Source organism: Metopolophium dirhodum, chromosome 5 (genome assembly GCF_019925205.1).
Source record: "Metopolophium dirhodum isolate CAU chromosome 5, ASM1992520v1, whole genome shotgun sequence".
Lineage (NCBI taxonomy): Eukaryota > Metazoa > Arthropoda > Insecta > Hemiptera > Aphididae > Metopolophium > Metopolophium dirhodum.
The window spans coordinates 4,962,253-4,975,417 of NC_083564.1; the positions used below are offsets into that span (position 1 = coordinate 4,962,253).

General features: G+C 29.0%; 1 long non-coding RNA gene across 1 annotated transcript; it reads left to right on the forward strand.

Moving 5' to 3' along the window:
- Positions 1–11,319: 11,319 nt before the first annotated feature.
- LOC132945770 (uncharacterized) lies at positions 11,320–12,910 on the forward strand. The gene is made up of 3 exons (XR_009664595.1): positions 11,320–11,470; positions 11,580–11,726; positions 12,771–12,910. It is a non-coding gene; the product is annotated as an uncharacterized LOC132945770 (long non-coding RNA).
- The last annotated feature ends 255 nt before the right edge of the window (positions 12,911–13,165 follow it).

Genomic DNA, 13,165 nt, shown 5'->3' on the forward strand with positions numbered 1-13,165 from the left:
TTATTTATTAATAAAACATACTAATTTAACGATTTACGATTTAACATAGGTATCATCATTTATTATAAAAACAAAACCAATTAATTTTATACTCATTAAAATAAAAAATTTACTTATTTAGTAAAAAATATATTAATTAAATCTATTAAATTAGTTGCAAAAATATTACAATTAAATAATTGTACATTACTTATTATAAAACTATTTTTTAAAAATAATACAAATAGGTAATAAAATATGGGAGACAATAAAAAACCTTACTTTGAACCCGGAAAATTCACGGGAAATAATTCTGAAAACGTCGATTCTTTCTTAAAAAATTATCAAAAAGCTGCACTTATTAACGGATGGTCCGAATCTGAAAAAAGTCTATATATTCCCGTATTTTTAGAAGGCACTGCTCTCATATTTTATGAAAATATTATGGATGCCGTTGAAAACATTAATTGGTCCGATCTAAAAAAAAAATTTATACTAGAATTTGAACCCATTTCCCAAAATCATATGCTTCGAATAATGCTTGAAAAACGCAAACAGAAACCTGATGAACAAAGTGTGTCTTACATTAATGAAGTATAGTCATTGTGTAAGCGAATTGACAAAGATATGTCACAAGGAGAAATGGTACGAAGTATAATGAAAGGCTTAAAACCCACAATATTGAGATGTATAGGAATATTAGGAAATGAAACACTTAATGAACTTAAAAAAAACGTTCGCAAATATGAACTTATAGAGTTTATGACAGCAGATAGTATAGATAAAAACCCATATGAAATTGAAACAGAGATAATTGAAAATAAAATCCAGCAAATAAATACAAACTACAAACTAAAAACCAACGAAAATAGTAAATTACGAGAGGAAATAGAAAATTTAAAAGAAACTATAGGTCAGTTAAAATTATCTCAGATAAACAATGATAACAATTATCAAAACAATTTTACTAAATACGACCCAATTTTTAGATATAACGAAAATAACAGTAATTATAACAATAATAATAATAATTCAGCACACACAATACAATGCTCGATATGCTCGAAGAATAACCACACTGAATATGAATGTTACTTTAAAAACAAACTTAATATAATATGTCAATTATGCAATAAATTTGGACATTCCGCGATCACTTGTCGTTCAAGTACAACTAACAAAAAGTTAGAGATATAATATATAAGCAACTTGCACATAGTTTAGTTATTAATACAGAAAACATTGTTATTTATAATGTAGTTCTAATAACAAATACAATAAAGTAGAACATTTTACCTACATATTATGTTACGTGAAACTGGTAGTTAGTACAATAATAATGCAAACTGATAAAAATACTTATGATTGATTTTGAAAGAATCCATGAGAATATTATAATATGCGGTTACGCGCATGCCACATTGTATTCTAGGAACTTCCCACTCTACTGAATTGTACAGACGGCTTGGACTGGGATGAGTACATGGAAAAGAGTAACATGATGATTAACTCTCGATAATATTAGTAAAAACGACGTCGATGTCCATTACTCATTAGTCATTATTTCAATGATTACCATTGCTAAAATTACGCGAACGTAATATTGATAATGATCTCGGTCGTCCAAACACTGGCCGGCCATACGACTACCACCGCCCGACCAATCACGTCTCAATAACCCTGCGGGTAGTTGTTGTTTACCAAGAAAATATTACTATTTTTAAAATTATTTAAAATGTGATTTATTAATAGAACCGTCCAATATTATTTTGTATTTTTATTTTATTATAATATTATATTTTTCATACTTATTAAACAATATTGGATCTCGTATCGTATATTGTTGCTCGTTTTAGTTAATACGTTGGATCTCATTTCGTATTAAGAGTTACGTTGTAGTATCGTACCCACATGACGTGTTGTTTCCACATACTAAATTGCTAACTTATAACGAAGCTAATTTGTACGTTGATTCAGTGGCTCCGAAGTGTAATGTTGACAGTAGATACTTATTTGTGGAAGGTGTTAGCAATAATTCAAAAATATCGAATATACAATTATTTAATAATAAACATGTAGTGGTAGGTACACGCTATACACAAAATAAATTATACAGGAAATCCATGTTTTCGAAAACAGTTCCAAGTGGTCAACTATGGTCAAGTTACTCACTTTTACGTTACCTATACATACAACATAAATAAGAACATTACGAGTTCTGCTGACCACGGTAGTATAAACTTTGTGTATTAATATGTAAGAAGATTGTATTACAATTCGTTAAGAGATCTGTTTAAATATAATAATTATCATTTTAAGTCTCACACACACAAGGAAGCTAAAGTATTCTGCGAGATCCACATTATAGAAATTGATTTATTTTTAAAATCGCTACACCGAACGTTACAAGATCCGTTGATCACAGTAGCATAAACCTTGTGTATTGTATTATTATGTTTGAAGATTGTATTACAATTCGTTAAGAGATCTGTTTCTATATAATAATTATCATATTAAAAGTCTCACAAAAACAAGGTATCTAAAGTACTCTGCGAGATCCACATATTTATTTTTAAAATCACTATACACCAAAATATAAAATATATATAAGAACGTTACGAGATCTGTTGACCACAGTAGCCAGTAGGTATAGTATAGTAAGATTGTGTTTTATTTTAACAATTCGTTAAGAGAACTGTTTAAATATGATAATTATCATATTAAAAGTCTCACCATACATAAGGTAGCTAATGTACTCTGTGAGATTGACATTATATTAATTGATTTATTTTTAAAATCACCGTACACCAAATACCAAAATATTAATAAGAACGTTACGAGATCCGTAGGAGTATAAATGCATAATACACTTTACGTATTACATTCAATTTTATAAAAATGTTGTGTTAGATTTCGTTACGAGATCGATTTAAATATAATTATAATATAAAAAAATTTAACTAGTCCGTATTACTCTAGATCCACAGCCGCGGACCCATGCAGTACCCTAAGTAGACACCCCCCCCCCATCTAAAAAATCTTCTATGGCAGATGTCATGGATAAATTAGGCGATCGATGCCACTTTTGATATCCATCTCAACCTTAGATAGTTTCAAGTATACAGATACATGTGTTGACTACGAGGACATCTTACTACAACTGGCAGAGTGGAAATGAACAGGAAGTGATATGTATTATAATATTAATGTATATCATACGGCCGATTTGAGTATTTCGAGGGCATGATGTCATGATGAAAATCCAGACTGTATTATACTATTGTTAGTATGTACTTCATATTATCATAAACTATCCAAAATATTGTACATAATATTTATTGTAAAAATTGTAAAATAGACAACTCTCACGTGGTTTAAAAATTATTAAACATTTGCATGGCTCCAGTTGTGCGTTCTCGAGTCTACTACGAAGCCGATGTAAATGATGTGTTAGTTTAAACGATATTGTAACAATATGGTTTTGAATCGATTATATTAGATCCGGATTAATTAATGCGACGTTGCCGATACCTAGATCTCGGAGATGGCATAAATATCCACACACACACACACACACACACACACAGGCCCTTAAGATCCTCAAGCCTTTTATATATAGATTTATAATATTATCATAACTGTTGTAGAATCATTATATTCTTGCGTGTTAAATATTATGTCGCCCGATAATTGTTGATCATTAGCACAATAACAACTATCAGTACTTTGCCATTCTTATAAAATATCGGTAAGGGGGACGGAGTGGCCGAGCGGACTACGGCGTCGGTTGCGACGCACACCGACGCTGGTTCAAACCTCGGTTCATGGGCGGCATTTTTCTTCGGGCAAGTCACGGTGTCCGGAGATAAGTGCCGCCATCCCCCATCCGGGCATGGCAGATACCCACGGGTGCCCACTAAAAAATCTGCCAGAACTCCACACACGTGTTACACCTACAGTTCCCTCCCCTACAAACAAAAACAAACAGCTAATGGCCATAGTTGCCGGGCTACACGATCAATAAAAAAAAAATAAAAAAATATCGGTAAGACTACGACCGGAAACACCAAAACAAAATAGTGTACCTGAATTGCCTATCTATATCGCCGTGGTACTAAAAACAATAATTTTACAGTCGAAATGAAAAAATATGTTAATAACAGGCATCAGAGCACAGTTTCAACTTCGTGGTATTTATGCTATAACCTATCCATACCATCCATGCGTTGTACAGATACCTACTATGAAATAATGATATCATCGCACAAGCAACACACTTACGGCTCGGGGGTCGAAACGACCATATTTATTTACTGTGCAGGTAAAATAATATAATATTATGGATATAGAGTAATAGAAGATGGTAATTTACTGAATACTTTCAAGCCTTCGCAAATATTTTTTAATTACAACGAAATAACTAAAACTGTCCTCATTTATTTGAATAATATCCAATTTTGTAAGAAATTGAAGTAATATTTTTAAAAATACAAATTAAATATTAGTACACTTCTGCTTACAAATGTGTATTTAAAAAACTAATAGAAAATGTAATATTATTTTTGCAACAAGTACCAATATGACGTTACAAAATGTGGTTTTATATTTTCAAATTGGAAATTTTTGTGATTGTCGCGTAGCATAGATTTATATTTCGAGACAAGCAGCACAGTCACTTTGCCTCTTCCGTGATCAGAGTGGGAAATTCAATTTAAAATAAAAATATATTTTGTTACTTAAAGCAAGAAATAAAAAAAAATTCACTGACCATCTATAAAAAATTCAACTTTTATGCAATTATATAGAAATATGCAATTTGTAGTCATTTTACTCAAATATGCAAAATTTTTCAAAATAATAATTTAATCATAAAATCATAAAATCTATTTAAACTAAAAAACGTCAACATTTCGAATCAAAATAATTCTTGGTGAATTGTAGAAAAATGTTAATTTGCATCAAAATTCGGTCAGAAATGTCAGCATTTACGAATATATCAAACTTTGAGTAAAATTAAAAATATTTACCTAGTATATTTAGTAATTATAAAATATACAATTATTATGTATTTTAATGCAAATATGCAAAAATATGCAAATAAAAAAGTTAATAGCAGAATCTACGTATTCGTACGTATACGTCAAGATATTTAATCTGAATTATTATAAGTTAAATGTAGAAGAATATGCATTTACATAAAATTACGAGCCTTATATGATAATATCATAGTTTGTGACCATAGCTGTTACTTGTTTTTATTGCAATTTGCAGAAACATAAACATTTTAAATGTATATACAATTTTATCGTTTGACATAACAATATATACCTTGATTATTTACTACAATCGTATTGTTAATAGTTTAACATACGCAAAGTATGAGTAACTGTAAGTTAATTTTATTTTAGTAGTTTCATAAGGTAATACATAAAATGATACAACGAAAAAACATTCATCATTTCCAATGTATCATGTCCAAATTTAAATTGGTCAACAGACGTGTATACTCCTACAACGTTAATTTAAATCATAACACATAATTTGACTAATGTATTTTCTTAACACTTAATATTTGAAATTGTACGGTTTATATATTATAGTACAATGTACTTTATTTAATTGGGAATTAAACGACTGTGAATATGAACTAAAAATAAAATATTTATAATATTATAGGTACCTTAATGTTAAATAAAACACATTTATCAATCTATACTAATATTACAAAGAGGAAAGAGTTGATTGTTTGTATTGAACAGGCTCCGAAACTACTGAACCGATTTAAATGAAATTTGGTACATAGCTAGTTTGGACACTGAGAAAAAACGTAGGATACTTTTTAATACTAAAAAAGGCTGTAAGGGGCTATACTGGTTCGAATTGAAAAATTATTTTTTTGTTGGATAGTCCATTCATCGAGGAAGGCTATAGGCTATATAACATCACGTTACGATCAATTAATAGAAGTGCTCAAACAGGGATTTTGAGATTTACAATGGAAATATTTGTTTATAATTGGTTGCTATTGGTTATAGGAGAAATAATTAATAGAAATAGTATTTATTTATTATTGGTTGCTATTGATTAATCGGGCAGATCAGGTACAAGCATGCATCAAATCGAATTTTCACACATTGCCAACCAGGGTGGCTGAGTTGCACTTACTGCAGTGAGTTACACCAAAAAGGAGTTGAACAATCACAATTTGTTTAAGAGTTGTCATTTTTTACGGGCCACAAAGTGCAATGTTTGTGTGCAGATCTCTGGAAAGAAGATAGGCTAATTTAAAAAGGGTTAAATTTGGTTTTTTTATTTATCGGAATTTAGTACGGTTAGGTTAGGTTAGGATTATGTATTAACTGATTACATTAATACACCGTATTATATCAAAATAAACTTGGTATAACTTTGATACTTTAGAGTTAAACCATACACTTACGTACCAACCGCACTGGGCCCGCGATTTACCGCAGGTAGATTGCCTACCTGATAATATACTGCTGCGAATCAGAATTTTTATTCCAGGCAACAGAAAAGCCAAGATAAATTTTGAACACCGTACACCGAATATTAAATAACGAATTATTGAACAAAGTTTGAGTCATAGAGATGTTGGTACATTTAACGGGCAACGAAGTGCACAGGATCAGCTAGTTTATTATATAATTTTTTTTTTTTTTTGTGGCTTGGCGTGGCGCGTTGGCTGCTACCAGTCGCGGAATGCGACTGGAAGTAAGTGGCGGCCACAGCTACTAGCTCCCGGATGGGTGACCACCCGGGTTCATAGTAGTTGAAAACCTTGTCACACATACACGTGTTTGCTACCTACCGTAACAACCGTTAAAAAAACAATCGTAAAATCAACCTACTGTACCAACCTTACCCCTACCACAGTTCATAACCCCTACAACAGCTAATGGCCATAGTCGCCGGGCTTAAATTCAATAAAAAAAAAAAAAGTTTTTTACTGAAGTAAAAATACAACCTTTTTAATAATAGATAAATTAATTTGTATTGTAGATTTTCTATATTTATAATAATATGTTCAATAGAATAATATCAAAAAAAAAAATAGATATAAGTACATTGTATTCAGTTTTAAATTTAATTATGTACCTATATTAAAATATACAATTAAGTATTAGATTAAGAACAATTTAGTACAAATACACACAACAGTAAATTGGTTTAATGTATAGGTCTGCTGCGTGGCGTGATGTATTATATTATGTAATATTTCTACAGTTAAAAATAATGTTATCTACCTTATCTACCGTGACAACACGTATCTGTTTTTATGAATTTCTTTTATTATTTAAAATAATGAAGGTTAATTACATATTATGACCTTATATATATAATCTATTCAATAACGTTTAAATAAATATATTCATACATAATTACAATATAATATAAATGTTTATTTTGTGTGAAATAATAAAAATGTAATAATAGTTAGTATTATAATATAAGTAATAAGAACCAATTTTATTTATAAGACGTTTCTTTCATGAAGTAACGTCTTTGGTCACTGGGCTGCTTGATGGAAGGGGAGGGGGTTTCCATCAAGCTGTTAATTCCTGTATACTTGTACCCTCCTCCCCCATAAATCACCTATTGCATACATTACAGATTGTTTATACATATTTATTGCTTGTTAGTTCTACATTTTAATAAAAAAAAAATTTGTTTCTTCAGAATTTTATATCATTATAATTATTATGATTATGATTACCCATTATAAACACCGGCGTAAAATGTTTCAAAATTATTTTTAAAGTTCAATTCATCAACACCAAAATATAGCATATTACATGTACAGGATACAGTTATTGTATGTTGTCTGCATCATTGTTAGAGCTCTAATTTAAATAATCTAAAATTGTACCTAAATATTATATGCATAAAAAAAAAAATAAAAAATAAGCACTTATTATTAGGGATTATTAGATTCTGAGCGGAGCGAGGAAGCTAGTGGTTTTACAATGGTGTTTATTTTTTTTTATATCCTGTATACAAAATTCCTACCAGAAGAAGTGCTTCGATTTAAACATATAGTACCTTATCTTTTAGCAAACTGGATCAAGATGGTACTTTAGAGTGGTCATTTTAGAGGTCATTTGAGAAGTCATTTGATTTTCTCAATAGTTATTTAATGCCATGGGAAAAACTACTGACAAATTACGAAAAACCACTTAAAATGGGATTTTAATTTCTAACGATTTGGTTATCACTGTAGCAACGAATAAAAAATTATAATATAATATTAATTCTACTTAAAGGCTATGATAAATAATAAAAATTTAAAAAATCCAGACTGATAACCCGTCTCCGCTCAGAATCGTTTTTCTTATACAATCATATTATATCATTGAATTCAAGTTTAATACAATCCATTAAAAATTGTCTCACTTGAAATCTACTGTACAGCAGAGTGACATCCACTTACCCGCTTTTTTTTTTATTGCATTTGTATATTTTTACACTGGACATTTTTAAGGTTGGCTATTTTAAATTTAGGTACATACACATTTAAATTAATAAAAAATATTGGAACAACTCGGTACTCTTTACGTCTAAGGTAATTGCACAATACAATATTACCGTTTTATTAATTGAGAGTGACAAAAACTATAATTGTCAAAATTGTAATGGTTCACATATGGCAGAAACTGTTCTGATTTTCAGAATATATTCTATTCTGCGTATCTAACACTATTAGTGAGTACTAAAAAAAATGGAATAAATGTATGCAAATAGTGTTCAATAGTGTTATTACTATTACGTTAAATTCTATATTGTTTTTTCGTTTGTGATATCTGTTCCGATTGTTACAATATAATAAAATGTGATATTACATAATATTGTGGGGGATATTGAAAATCTCTCATCTATGAAAAGACCGATTTAATATTAGTTACTCCTCAGTCCTCGTTATTATGATTATTATTATTTCATCTGTGTTAATTATTATCCTTTTAAAATTTTACACGCGTAAAATCAAAAACTTTCTTTTATTGGTTTTGAGCAAAGCGTGCGTTATCTGATTTGTATATTTTGTTTATAACCAGTGCTCAATACAAACACTATGCAATAAAAATATAAATATATTTATAAAATTGTACCATAATTTTCTGATTGAATAGAGCCAGCAATGCATATTTTGATCGGTCTCCACATTTCCAAAAACCAAAAATGGGCGCTGAAAAAGTAACCATGGACATCGTCGTCGTCGTCGGACAAGTCCAATCTGCCAAGGCCATCAAATCGTTCGTCAAAACCACCCCAGCAACCAGCCAATTGATGGTAATTAGTAATTACATAAGCTGAATCCATTGACTTTCCAATATCGTTAGATAATTTTATTGCTTTTCAAATTGTTATGATAATATTTCTTAATATTTATTCAAACTAATATTATATTAGTTCATATGGTATTTACCATTTCGGTAATTATTTTATTTTGTACCGTCGGTTTATATATAATATATGCCTATATACTATATGTAATTTGTACGTTTAACCGTTTATTATGCATACTACATAATACTATTAGTATTTATAATCAATAGTATAACGTATTTGATTGATTGTTTCATGACTGCGTAAGCTTATAATTTTTAGATATTTAAATCAATTAAGAAATGTATTAATCTTATTATATTCATAAATAATACTATTCTTCGATTTAGATGTTTTATGAACGTTAGTCGTGCCATTACTATTCATATGCGTTTAACAAAACCAAATTAAATATAAAATTAAAAGTGACGTCAATGAAGAAAACATACCTATTATATCTCAGCGTGAGACTAAATAAAAGACTAAATAAAATTAATTATTCGTACGTAAATATAATATTGTATCTAAAATATTTTTATAAGCCACGTACAGTGGATGTAGGTCACGACGCGATAAATAATGTTTTTGTTCATAATATAGTAAAAATTGATTTTTAATAATTAAATATCCCCCCAGAGACGTTTAAAACGCTCCTGGCCTAGAGACCTTCTAATTTAATCTGTCGGGTGGCACTACTGAGTGCCCTCCCCTATCTGTTATTCTCGACATGTAAATACCTTTATCTAAATTACTTATTGTACCAAATTGTATAGATTGTAATTATATTTTAAATAAAAAAAAAAAAAAAAAAAATAATTAAATATAATGTAGTTCTTATGTAAATTATTGAATTAACTCGTTTATCTGCAAACGTTATTTTACGATCATACGCACAATGTTATATATCATAATATTATATTATTGTATTAATTTATTATGTTTTGTATTGTTTCAGAACTGTTAATAATTCATCAAGTCTCCATAAATCTCAAATTCAAAAATGCCATAGTCCAAAAATTCAAGCAGCACGTCATATGTATAATGATAATATATTATTATTTATTGTGTGTTGACATTGTAAAATGAATCTACTTTTCTGTCGCTCTAAATGTTTGTTTTTCACTAACTCTAAAAATGTAACCTTTTGACTACCGATATCGTTCCAGTTAAGACTAGAGAATATTTATAAAACAATTTATAGAATGGTGCATAATATATAATAATTTATATTAATTGTGTCATTACAAATTGATAAAACATAGACTCGTTGAAAGGTTAAAGTTGTTTATTGTAAATATTCTTCAGAAAATTGACTAAGTCCAAAATGACAAAATCGTTTTACTGTCTCTCGCGAAGGTGCTCGTATGTACGATGGTAAATCACGTCCGAATCCAGGCCGTTTCAGGTCTGGTTATATAAGACCCCATATTCTCATACCGTCCCCCTGGTCCATGGACTTATCCGCTGTGCATACCGAAATGCAGAATGCCATTATCTGTATCCTGCACGCCTGGTCGGGTAAAGAGCCATATCGCCGTTTCCCTATATTTCAATATACACGAAATACCAATTAATATGTACTTGCTTATATAATCTTTTATATTATCCGTTACAGTATAGCAACAAAGAGAACCAATGATACCACAGTAAACGTATACTTGTTATAACGCATATAAACTTGAAGACGAATAATTTCGATTAGTATAATGTAATTAAAACAACTAGGTATAAGCGAGTATGTTTTAATAAATAGTAGATAACACTTACCAATATTGCACTTAACCACGATAGTTTTTTTGATGTAATTGATTTTTAACAATATTTATTGATATATAAAACCGGATTTCGTAATTAATTTCAAGCCCTGGAACATATAAAGTAATTATTTTTGGTGGACTTTCTTCTAAATAAATCTATATTTTTAGAGTTTAATAAATATTTTAGGATATGTTTTCAAAATGTAATAGTAACATACAAGATTTGACATCGTCCAACGTACGATATCAGTTACACGAATCACCTTCAAGAGCTGTGGTCACGCCACCACGCCTGCGTGCTCCACACTATAGACGAAAGCCGCCACTGTATAAAAGGACGTACTGATGCTTCATTCCGGCATAACGCAATTTTTGTGCAAACATAATCTTCTGTGAGTACCTATATAGCTGACGGAAAATAAAATTTCTTTGATCTTTACATTATTTTAAATTATTCGTGTTTTCAATTTTTTTTATTTATTTTGTTTTGTCTACTTGCAGTTTTCACTTTACTCCTCAAAAAACCAACCAAAAACCAAAATGGGCGCTGAAAAAGTAACCATGAACATCGTCGTCGTTGGACAAGTCCAATCTGCCAAGGCCATCAAATCGGTCACCAAAGCCACCCCAGCCACCAGCCAATTGATGGTGAGTTAACAATTCTGTGATTTTTTTAATTTCGAATAATAGTGGCGATCGTATTTTTTTCCAATTCGTATTGTTATTTCGTTACAATTTTATTTGATTTTTGTGTACATGCGTACACTACTACATTGGTATGTTTATTTGATTTTTGACTAGGTATATAAATTAACAGTATTACAATGAGTGATATGGAGTACATCATTAAAATATATACAGTTTATTGATGGCGAGTGCATAATTATTATATTTTGGTTCCATTTTAAAAAATTATTTCATTATTTTGTATCAAACATAATTTTGTACTGTACTAATTGTTAAATGCTCAATCTAGTATTTGTCACATTTTTGACAAGTTAGATAAGTCTATTAAATAATACATTTAATTGTTTTTTGTTTGTAGGTATTATAAAAAAAATTATTTATTATTTTTAATTTTGTGTTGGAATAAAGTTTGTAAAAAACACATGCTTGTAGAATATCTATACTTACCATAAAATGTTTACTATTGGTAATCATAACTTTTGAAAATATTTTTTTGGTGAAACAACTCGAAAAGAACGAATAAAACTTTAATAAAAAACAATAATATTGTCAGATTACCATATTTTGGCATTTACAATATATTTCATTTCTATTTATTTAAGACACATAGTAGGTACTATTTTTTACTTCAAATGTTTATGTTTTTCTTGCATTCAAGTCATAATAATAAACATTAACTTTAATAATTCAATTATACATCTGCAAACTTAATTTAATTTATAAAAAATCGAAATTATATTATAATAGAATATAAAAAAATAATGTTATAAACGTATATCTACGAATGTTCAATATTACTGATGGCTATATTTTCGAATTATATTGTATACATGTATAATATGATCAATAATATAGAGAAAAATCAATAATGACAATAATATAACCATACTATATATTACTATGTACATTAGAATCAATTATTTTATTTAACCGAGTTTTATTAATTTTGTATTATTATAGTATAATAGATATCGTATAAATCGACTATTATTTATTTTGTTTCAGAACTGTTAATTCATGAAGTCCACATCAACCTCAAACTAAAAAATGCCATAGCCCAAACAGTACATGATTTTATAATTTGTTCTTAATTGTAATAATGTGTATTGACATTGCAAAATAAATCAGTCACTTCCGTCAAACAACTCTTTGTTATTATTTATTTGTACCATTGTGTGTTCAGAACATCATTCATTGTTCTTAATTTTATAAATACATAATATAATAGTGCGCAGTAGTTGTATAAATACTTATAATCGTACTATTTGTAGTCATATTTCAATGTATTCTCATAACAAAATGGGCAGTGGCCCAAAGTACAAAATAATATTATATTTATTTATATATAAAAAAATATAAACTCTAAGATAAACGTTATTTATTAACAACAATAAACTAAG